We start from the raw sequence: 9,312 nt of genomic DNA on the forward strand, positions 1-9,312 counted from the left end.
GCACCACTCCTGGATGGGCTGCGCTTTTTTCACGTGGGGCGGCTCTCCTTGCAGGATGCACTCCTTGCGCGTGGGGCAGCCCTATGAGAGGGTCACCCCTGCACGGCATAGCACTCCTTGCATGCGGCAGCACTGCACATGGGCCAGCTCATCACACAGGTCAGGAGGCCCTGGGTACCAAACCCTGGACCTCCTATATAGTAGGTGGACACTCTATCAGTTGAGCCACATCCACTTCCCTAAACATTCTTTTCTTATTCCTAGTCTTAGGAAGAACACATTCAATCGTTACCAGTTAATATGATGCTAGCTGCAGGTTTTTCACAAATGCTTTTTATCAGATGGAAGGAGTACCCTTCCATTAGTTTATTGAGTGTTTTTTTGTCATGAAGGTATTGCATTTTGTCAAATGCTTTTCTACTTCCATTGAGCTGATCATGTTGATTTTGTCTTTAATCTGTTGATACGGTGTTTTACATAAATCGATTTTCAAATGTTAACCAACTTTGCAGCCCTCCAATAAATGCCACTTGATTATGGTAGATGATCCTTTTGACAATATTAGATTGGATTTTCTAGTATTTTGTTTTTGGTGGGTTTTTTTTGCATCTGTATTCATAAGAGATATAGGTCTGTGTTTTTTTTTTCTTGTGATGTCTTTGTATGATTTGGATATCAGGGTAATACTGAAAAGTGTTCATTCTCTTCTGCTTTTGGAATTGTTTGCCAAGCATTAGTAGTAATTACTCTTTAAAAGTTTGGTGGGGGGAAGCAGACTTGGCCCAGTGGTTAGGGCGTCCATCTACCACATGGGAGGTCCGCGGTTCAAACCCCGGGCCTCCTTGACCCGTGTGGAGCTGGCCCATGCACAGTGCTGATCCGTGCAGGGAGTGCACCCTGTGAGGAGAGCTGCCCAGCGTGAAAAAAAGTGCAGCCTGCCCAGGATGGCGCCGCACACACGGAGAGCTGACACCTAACAAGATGACGCAACAAAAAGAAACACAGATTCCCATGCTGCTGACAACAGCAGAAGTGGACAAAGAAGAACATGCAGCAAATAGACACAGAACAGACAACTGGGGCAGGGGGGAAGGAGGGAGAAATAAAATAAAATAAAAATAAAAGTTTGGTGGATTTCACCAGTGAAGCCCTCTGCTCCTGGGCTCTTCATTGTGGAAGGTTTTTAAAGTACTAATTTAACTAAAGAGATCTTTATCAGTCTTTTCAGATTTTTAATTTCTTCTTTAGACAGTTTTGGTAGTGTGTACCTTTTTAGGAATTTGTCCCTTTAATTTGTCTAATTTATTGGCAAAAAAAATTGTTCATAGTATTCCTTTAAAATGCTTTTTAATTTTTATCATTGAGAATAATGTCCCATTTTTCACTCCTGATTTTAGTAATTTAGTCTTCTCTCTTTTCTTGGTCAGTCTAGCTAATGATTTGTCAATTTTGTAGCTCTTTTTAAAAAGGATTTATTTATTTATTTCCCCCTCCCTCCATTGTCTGCTGTTTTTGTCCATTCACTGTGTGTTCCTCTGTGTCTGCTTGTATTTGCATTAGGCACCTCCGGGAACTGATCCTGGGATCTTCTGGAGTGGGAGAGAGGTCCTCATTCTCTTGTGCCACCTCAGCTCCCTGGTCTGTTGTGTCTCTTATTGTCTCTCCTCTGTCTCTTTTTGTTGCATCACCTTGCTGTGTCAGCTCTCCGTGTGGACCAGCACTCCTGTGCAGGCCAGCACTCCTGTGCGGGGCAGCACTCTGCGTGGGCCAGCTCACCACACAGGCCAGCTTGCCTTCACCAGGAGGCCCTGAATATTAAGGCCTGGACCTACTATATGGTAGATGGGAGCCCAATTGCTTGAGCCACATCCACTTCCCTTGTTGCTCTTTTTAAAGAACGTACTTTTTTAAACTTTTTAAATTGAAGTTTATCATTCATACATGAATATCCACAAACAATAAGTGTATAGTATACAATGTGAACTTATAAAACAAATATGCATATCATCACACAGGGCTCCCACACATCATCCCACACCAAACCCTTGTGTTGTTATGAAACAATTGTTACAAACCATGAAAGAGCATCATCAAAACATTACCACTAACTATACTGAATATCTTACATTTGCTGTATTTTCCCCTAACCCACCTGTTAATGACACTCTGTATTAGTACTATATATTTGTTACAGTCAGAGAGAATGTTCTCATATTTGTTCTGCTAACCACAGTCCAACTTCCACCACAGGATTCATTGTGTTATGCAGTCCCTTGCATTGTACAATCCATTTAAAGTGTATTTTCAGTGGCTCGCATATTCATCACAAAGTCGTGCTGTCACCACCTCAATTTTAGGACATTTTCACTACTCCTAAAGGAAAAACACTATACCCCTTTACATCCTCTTTTTGTCCCTTAGAATTGCTATAATATCTTCTTTGCCATTGCTGCAAAAATATTAAAATATTACTGTTTACTATAATCCATAGGTTACATTAGTTGTTATTTTCCATGTATCACCATATACTTAACACTGTGTAAAGGAAGAACATTCTTATACTATTAACTACAATCATCCTCCACAAAAATCACTGTTATACAATCCTTACATTATTCTCTACCTTCCTTTCAATTGAAATATTACATCCACAGACTACCCCTTTCAGCCACAATCACATTTATAAATCAGCAGTGTTAGTTATACTAATTATAATGTATTACCATCAACTCTATTCATTTCCACACATTTACAATAAACCTTATTAAAAATTCTACATACATTAAACATCACCTCCCATTCTCAACCCACATTCAATTTCCTAGTAACCAAAAATCTAGAGTTAGTGAGTTTACTCATCATATTTAATTCATATTAGTGAGACCATACAATATTTATCCTTTTGTGTCTGACTTTCACTCGACTAATGTCTTCAAGTTTCATCCATTTTGCCATATGCATCACAACTTCATTTCTTCTTACAGCTGAATAGTATTCCATTGTATGTATATGCCACATTTTGTTTATCCATTCATCAGTTGCTGGACACTTGATTTGTTTCCATATTTTAGCAATTGTGATAATGCTGCTATAAACATCAGTGTGCAAATGTCAGTTCATGTCCTTGCTTTCAGTTCTTCTAAATATATCACTAGTAATGGGATTGTTGAATCATACATCAGTTCTACATTTAGTTTCTTGAGGAACAGCCAAACTGTGTTCCACAATGGCTGCACCATTGTACACTCCCACTAAAACTGAAGGAGTTCTCCTATTTTTCCACATCCTCTCCAAAACTTAGAGTTATCTGTTTTTGTAATAATGGTCATTCTATGAGATGGGAAAACTATCTCAGTGTAGTTTTGATCTGCATTTCCCTAATAACTAATGATGCTGAACATTTTTTCATCTGCTTTTTAGTAATTTGTATTTCCTCTTTGGAGAACTGTCTATTCAAGTCTTTGGCCCATTTTATAATTGGGTTGCTTGTCTTTTTATCATTGGGTTGTATGATCTCTGTATATAACATGGATATCAGACCTTATTGGATATGTGGTTTCCAAATATTTTCTCCCATTGGGTAGGCTGCCCTTTTACTTTCTCAACAAAGTTCTTTGAAGCACAAAAGTGTTTAAGTTTGAGGGAGTCCCATTTATCTTTTTGTTCTTTTGTTGCTCATACTTTGGGTGAAAGTTCCAGAAACCACTGCCATCTTAAAGATGTTTCCCTACATTTTCTTCTATGAGTTTTATAGCTGTAGCTTTTTTATTTAGGTCTCTGATCCAATTTGAGTTAATCACTTTGCCAGACCAATAAAGACAGATGGTCCAACAGTGAGTCCTTGATACTGATAGCTATGATTATGAGCCTGTGCACCTGAAATATGAACTTGACCTAGAGCTGCAGGGTGCCTAAGAGTTACCTCCTGAGAGCCTCCATGATGCTCAAATGTGGCCACTCTCTAAGCCAAATTCAGCATGTAAATGCATTACCTCCTCCTCCCCCCCAGCATGGGACATGACTCCTGGGGATGAGCCTCCCTGGCGCCAAGGGATTACTACCAATCACCAGCTGATGATGCAACTAGAAAAAGAACTAGTATAAAGGGTCAACTCAGACCAGCAGAATATCTCAGCCTACATGTAATATCAGGTGTTAAAAACTGCTTTATGACTTTGGATAAAAGGGGGAAATGGAAAGGACAAATGAGTTTATATGACTATGCGTCTCCAAAAGAGTCAGGAGAGGTCATTAGAGGAGTAATGCTTACACATGCCTCAGCAGGGTCCCAGAGACAGCCAAAGTAGAAGGCCAGGTACTGGTTCTCCTGAGGGCTAGAGACCCACACATTCTGTGGTCATGGCAGATGGCTCTGGAGTTCAGTGCCATGTCAGTTGGCCCTACTTTGGAGTTTGTGTTCCTGAGTGTGATGGAGTTGGACTCATATGACCGTTCTACACATGCCTCTTCTGTTACTTTTACCGGACCTGTGGTTGGCACTGGGATTGGTGTATATTCAGGAGACCTGAATCTCTGGACTGTCCATGTGACAACCAGGCCCTGAGCCTCAGCAGACTTGCAACTCCTACTCTCTGGTTTATTGCACTTACCCCAGTCAGCTAACAGGGAGGTGAAGAAGGTCAACCACCACACCAGGGAGCCAAGAGTGCCTACAACTACAAGCGGGAGAATTGCATCCATCATCCATGTGGAATCTAAGCCCCCACTTGATATAGAGGTGGAGTGGACGTAACCATCTCAGGGTCCACAGGATGGAGGAATAGAGGATGGGTTAGAGTGGACTTGCTGTTATTCTACTATGGAACTATTGTGATCAGTAATGGAAGAAATTGTACCACTGATGTGGAGAAAGTGGCCACAGTAGCTGCTGAGGGTAGGGAGAGGGAAGAAGAGATATGTTGTGGGGGGTATTTTCAGGACTTGGAGTTGTCCTGGGTGGTACTTTAGGGACAGATGCTGGACATGGTATATCCTGCCATGGCCCACTGGGTGGACTGGGGGAGAGTGTAAACTACAATGTAAATCACTATCCAAGTGGTGTAGCAGTGCTCCAAAATGTATTCACTAAATGCAATGAATGTGCCACAATGATGAAAGAGGTTGTTGATGTGGGAGGAGTGGGGTGAGGGGGTAGGGGGTATATGGGGACCTCATATTTTTTAATGTAACATTTTTTTTAAAAAGGAAAAATAAAATAAAATAAAATACAGGGAAAACTTAAAAATCAATCAAGCAATCACTTTGCCATAAAAAATTGAGGATCTGGGAATTGGACTTGGCTCAATGGATAGAGCATTCACCTACCACACAGGAGGTCCAGTGTTCAAACCCAGGGCCTCCTGACTCATGTGATGAGCTGGCCCACACGCAGTGCTGATGTGTGCAATGAGTGCCATGCCAAGCAGGGGTGTCCCCCAGGTAGGGGAGCCCCACTCACAAAGAGTACACCCTGTAAGGAGAGCCGCCCAGTGTGAAAAAGTGAAGTCTGCCCAGGAGTGGCGCCACACACACGGAGACCTGATGCAGCAAGATGATGCTACAAAAAGAGACACAGATTCCCAGTGCCACTGACAAGAATACAAGTGGACACAGAAGAACACACAGTGAATGGACACAGAGAGCAGACAAATGGGGGCAGTGGGGAAGGGGAGAGAAATAAATCTTTTTTAAAAATTAAGGATCTATTTCTGAACACTTAATTCTATTCCATATGTCAACATACCTATCTTTATGCCAGTATCATGCTGCTTTTACTACTGTAGCTAAGTCTGAAAGTGAGAGTGCTCCAACTTTGTTCATCATTTGAAGATATTTTTTACTATTTGGGATGTCTTATCCTTCCAAATAAATTTGATAATTGGACTTTCCAATTCTGTTTTTAAAAAAAGTCTGCTGCAGGTTTCTTTGGGATTACATTGAATCTACAGATAAGTTTGGGTAATTGACATCTTAATGATACATGATCTTCCAATCCATGAACATGGAGTATCCTTCCATTTATTTCGTCTTCTTTGGTTTCTTTTAGCAATGTTTTGTAGTTTTCCAAATATAAGTCCCTTATGTCCTTGGTTAGGTTTATTCCTAAATATTTGATTCTTTTAGTCACAATTAAAAATGGAACTTTTTTTCTGATTTCCTTCTCATCAATAGTGTATAGAAATGCTATTGATCTTTGCATATTAATCTTGTATCCCACCACTTAGCTGAACTCATCTATTAGTTCTAGTAGCTTTGTTTTGGTTTTGTTGATTTTCCTATTTATTTTATTTTCTATTTCATTAATTTCCACCTAATATTTATTATTTCCTTCTTTCTTCTTGCTTTGAGTTTAGTGTGCTCTTCTTTTTCCAGTGTCTTAAGGTGGAATGTTAGGTTTTCACTTGAGTTTTGTTTTTTCATTTTGTTTTGTTTTTTTAATATAGGCATTGTAGCCTATAAACTTCCTTGTAAGCACTGCTTTTGCTATATCCCACAAGTGTTTTGGTATGCTTTGACTTCATTCTCATTCACCTCAAAGTATTTTCCAATTTCCCTTGTGATTTCTTCTTTGGCCCATAGGTTATTGTATTAGAGCTCTAGGTAAACAGAAATGACAAGAGATATCTGCAAATAGTATGAAATTTTGTAAAAATATCACACATGACCATGGGGATGCACAAGTCCAAATTCTGCCAGGAAGGCTGCAAACCAGGGACTCTGTTGAAGGCCCTTGATGAGTTTCCAGGAGATGCTAGCTGTCTGAAGTAGAGATGGGATTTCTCTCTCTGAGTGCTGAAATCACTTCCCCTTTTAAGGCATTCAACTGATTGGATGAGATGTTATTTATTGCTGATGGAAATCTTGTTAGTTCATTGTAGATTGTAGCCATCTATGCAATCAACTCATTGACGATTAAAGGTCATGAAATGTTCTTTTTTTTTAAAGATATTTTTTCTCCCATTCCCCCACTCCCCCCATTGTCTCCTCTGTGTCTATTCATTGTGTGTTCTTCTGTGTCCACTTGCATTCTTGTCAGCAGCACCAGGAATCTGTGTCTCTTTTGTTGCGTCATCTTGCTACATCAGCTCTCCGTGTGTGCAGTGCCACTCCAGGGCAGGCTGCACTTTTTTCGCATGGGGCAGTCTCCTTGAGGGGTGCACTCCTTGCATGTGGGGCTCCCCTATCCAGGGACACCCCTGCATGTCACGGCACTCCTTGCACCCATCAGCAATGCATGTGGGCCAGCTCATCGCATGGGTCAGCAGGCCCTGGGGTTGAACCCTGGACCTCCTCCTATATGGTAGGTGGACACTCTATCAGTTGAGCCAGATCTGCTTCCCCATGAAATGTTCTTGTACTATAGTTAACCCAGTGCTTGCAAGCACTTGGTTGTTTGGCTAGGCCAAGTTGACACCTTAGCCTAACCATCATAGTTATTTAGGAATGTGTTACTATTAATTTCCACATTTTCTAAATTGACCAATTTTTTAATTTTTATTTTCTGTTTCATCCATTGTTGTCTGAAAACATACTTTGTATGATTTGAGTCATTTTAAATTTATTGAGGCTTCATTAATGGCCTAGCATATGGCATAGCATAAAGAATGTTCTATGTGCACATGAGGAAAAAAAGTGTGTATTCAGCTGTTTGGGGAGTAGAGTGTTCTACAGATGGTTCTAAGGTATAGTTGGTTTATAATGTTTCTGAGGTCTTCTCTTTCCTTGTGGCTCTTCAGTCAGGTTGTTTTGTACATTTTTTATTCTAATTTTTAAAACTTTTTATTTGGAAATGACTTCAACTTACAGGAAAGTTATAAAAACTAATACTAAAACAATATATATAACTCCAATATATCACTTCACCCAGATAACCAGATTTATCACCTTTTAGCATTTTTTCACATTTGTTATATCTACCTATCATCTATCTGCTTTGTCCATTATTTAAAGTATGGTATTAAAGTCTCTGACTATTATTGTTGAGTTATTTCTCCGATTTCTGTTAGATTTTGCTTTGTATGCTTTTGTGCTCTCTTATTAGGTGCATATATGTTTATAATTCTTATATCTTCCTAGGCCCATGGAAGAGCTCAAGGCAGGAGACCAATCATATGCCTGGTAGCCCACAGCTAAACTTCGGAAGAAAGTGGAGCAGCCAAGACTGAGAGAGGAGGCCCATACAGAGACCAGCCCTGTGCCGAGTCTCACACAGCTGAGCACCAGGAGACAGTAGATTCTGGAGGGCAAGGCAGGGACCTCAGCAGGGATTAGCTGCCATCTTGTTTCACCATGTTGCAGGACACCAGGATGGGCTGACTTTGGTTAAAAAGTATCTCTAATGGTGCCTTGATTTGGACATTTCACAGCCTCAGAACTATAAAATTTTACCCTAAATAAAATCCCCATTATAAAAGCCAACACATTTCTGGTACTTTGCATCAGCAGCCCTTTGGCAAACTAAGACATTAACTTTTTTTTTTTTTTATTAATTAGAGAAATTGTAGGTTTACAGAAAGATCACACAGAAAATAATGAGTTCCCATACCCCCACTTCCATTTTTAATATTTTGCATTAGTATGGTAGCTTTGTTACAATTGATGAGAGAATATTATTATAATTGTACAATTAAATATAGTCCATAGTTTATGTTAAGGTTTGCTGTTTTTATGTTGTACAGTCTATGATTTTGTTCATTTGTTTTTTTATTCTAGCAACATTTAAAATTTTTCCTCTTTTAACCACATTTATATATATAATTCAGTGGTGCTAATTATATTTTCAATGTTGTGTTACCATCATCACTATACATCACCAAAATTTTTCTACCACTCCAACAGAAACTCTGTACCAGTTAAGGATTAACTCCCCATTCCCTACTCTACTCTTACCCTGGCAATCTTTAATCTAGTTTCTAAAAATATGGAGTTGCTTTTTCTAATTATCTCATATCAGTGAGATCATACAATATTTGTCCTACTGTGTCTGGTTTATTTCACTCAACATGTCTTCAAGGACCATCCATGTTGTAGCATATATTAGTACTTCATTCTTTTTTATGACTGAATAATATTCCATTACATGTATTTACCACATTTTTTTCTTAGCTTCCTTTTTGTAACTTTATTTTGTACATTTAATAATCAAAAATATAAGCAGCAATTTAAAAAGAAAAAAAATACAGTTGAATAAAAACATACATTTCTCAATTAAATGTACTGGATACATATTTTAAAAATTTAAATCATACAATATGTTACAGTATATTTTGTTCATAGTAGCGCAATCATACAGTGTTTGTCCTTTTGTGTCTG

The sequence above is a fragment of the Dasypus novemcinctus genome, chromosome 13 (assembly GCF_030445035.2).
Source record: "Dasypus novemcinctus isolate mDasNov1 chromosome 13, mDasNov1.1.hap2, whole genome shotgun sequence".
Lineage (NCBI taxonomy): Eukaryota > Metazoa > Chordata > Mammalia > Cingulata > Dasypodidae > Dasypus > Dasypus novemcinctus.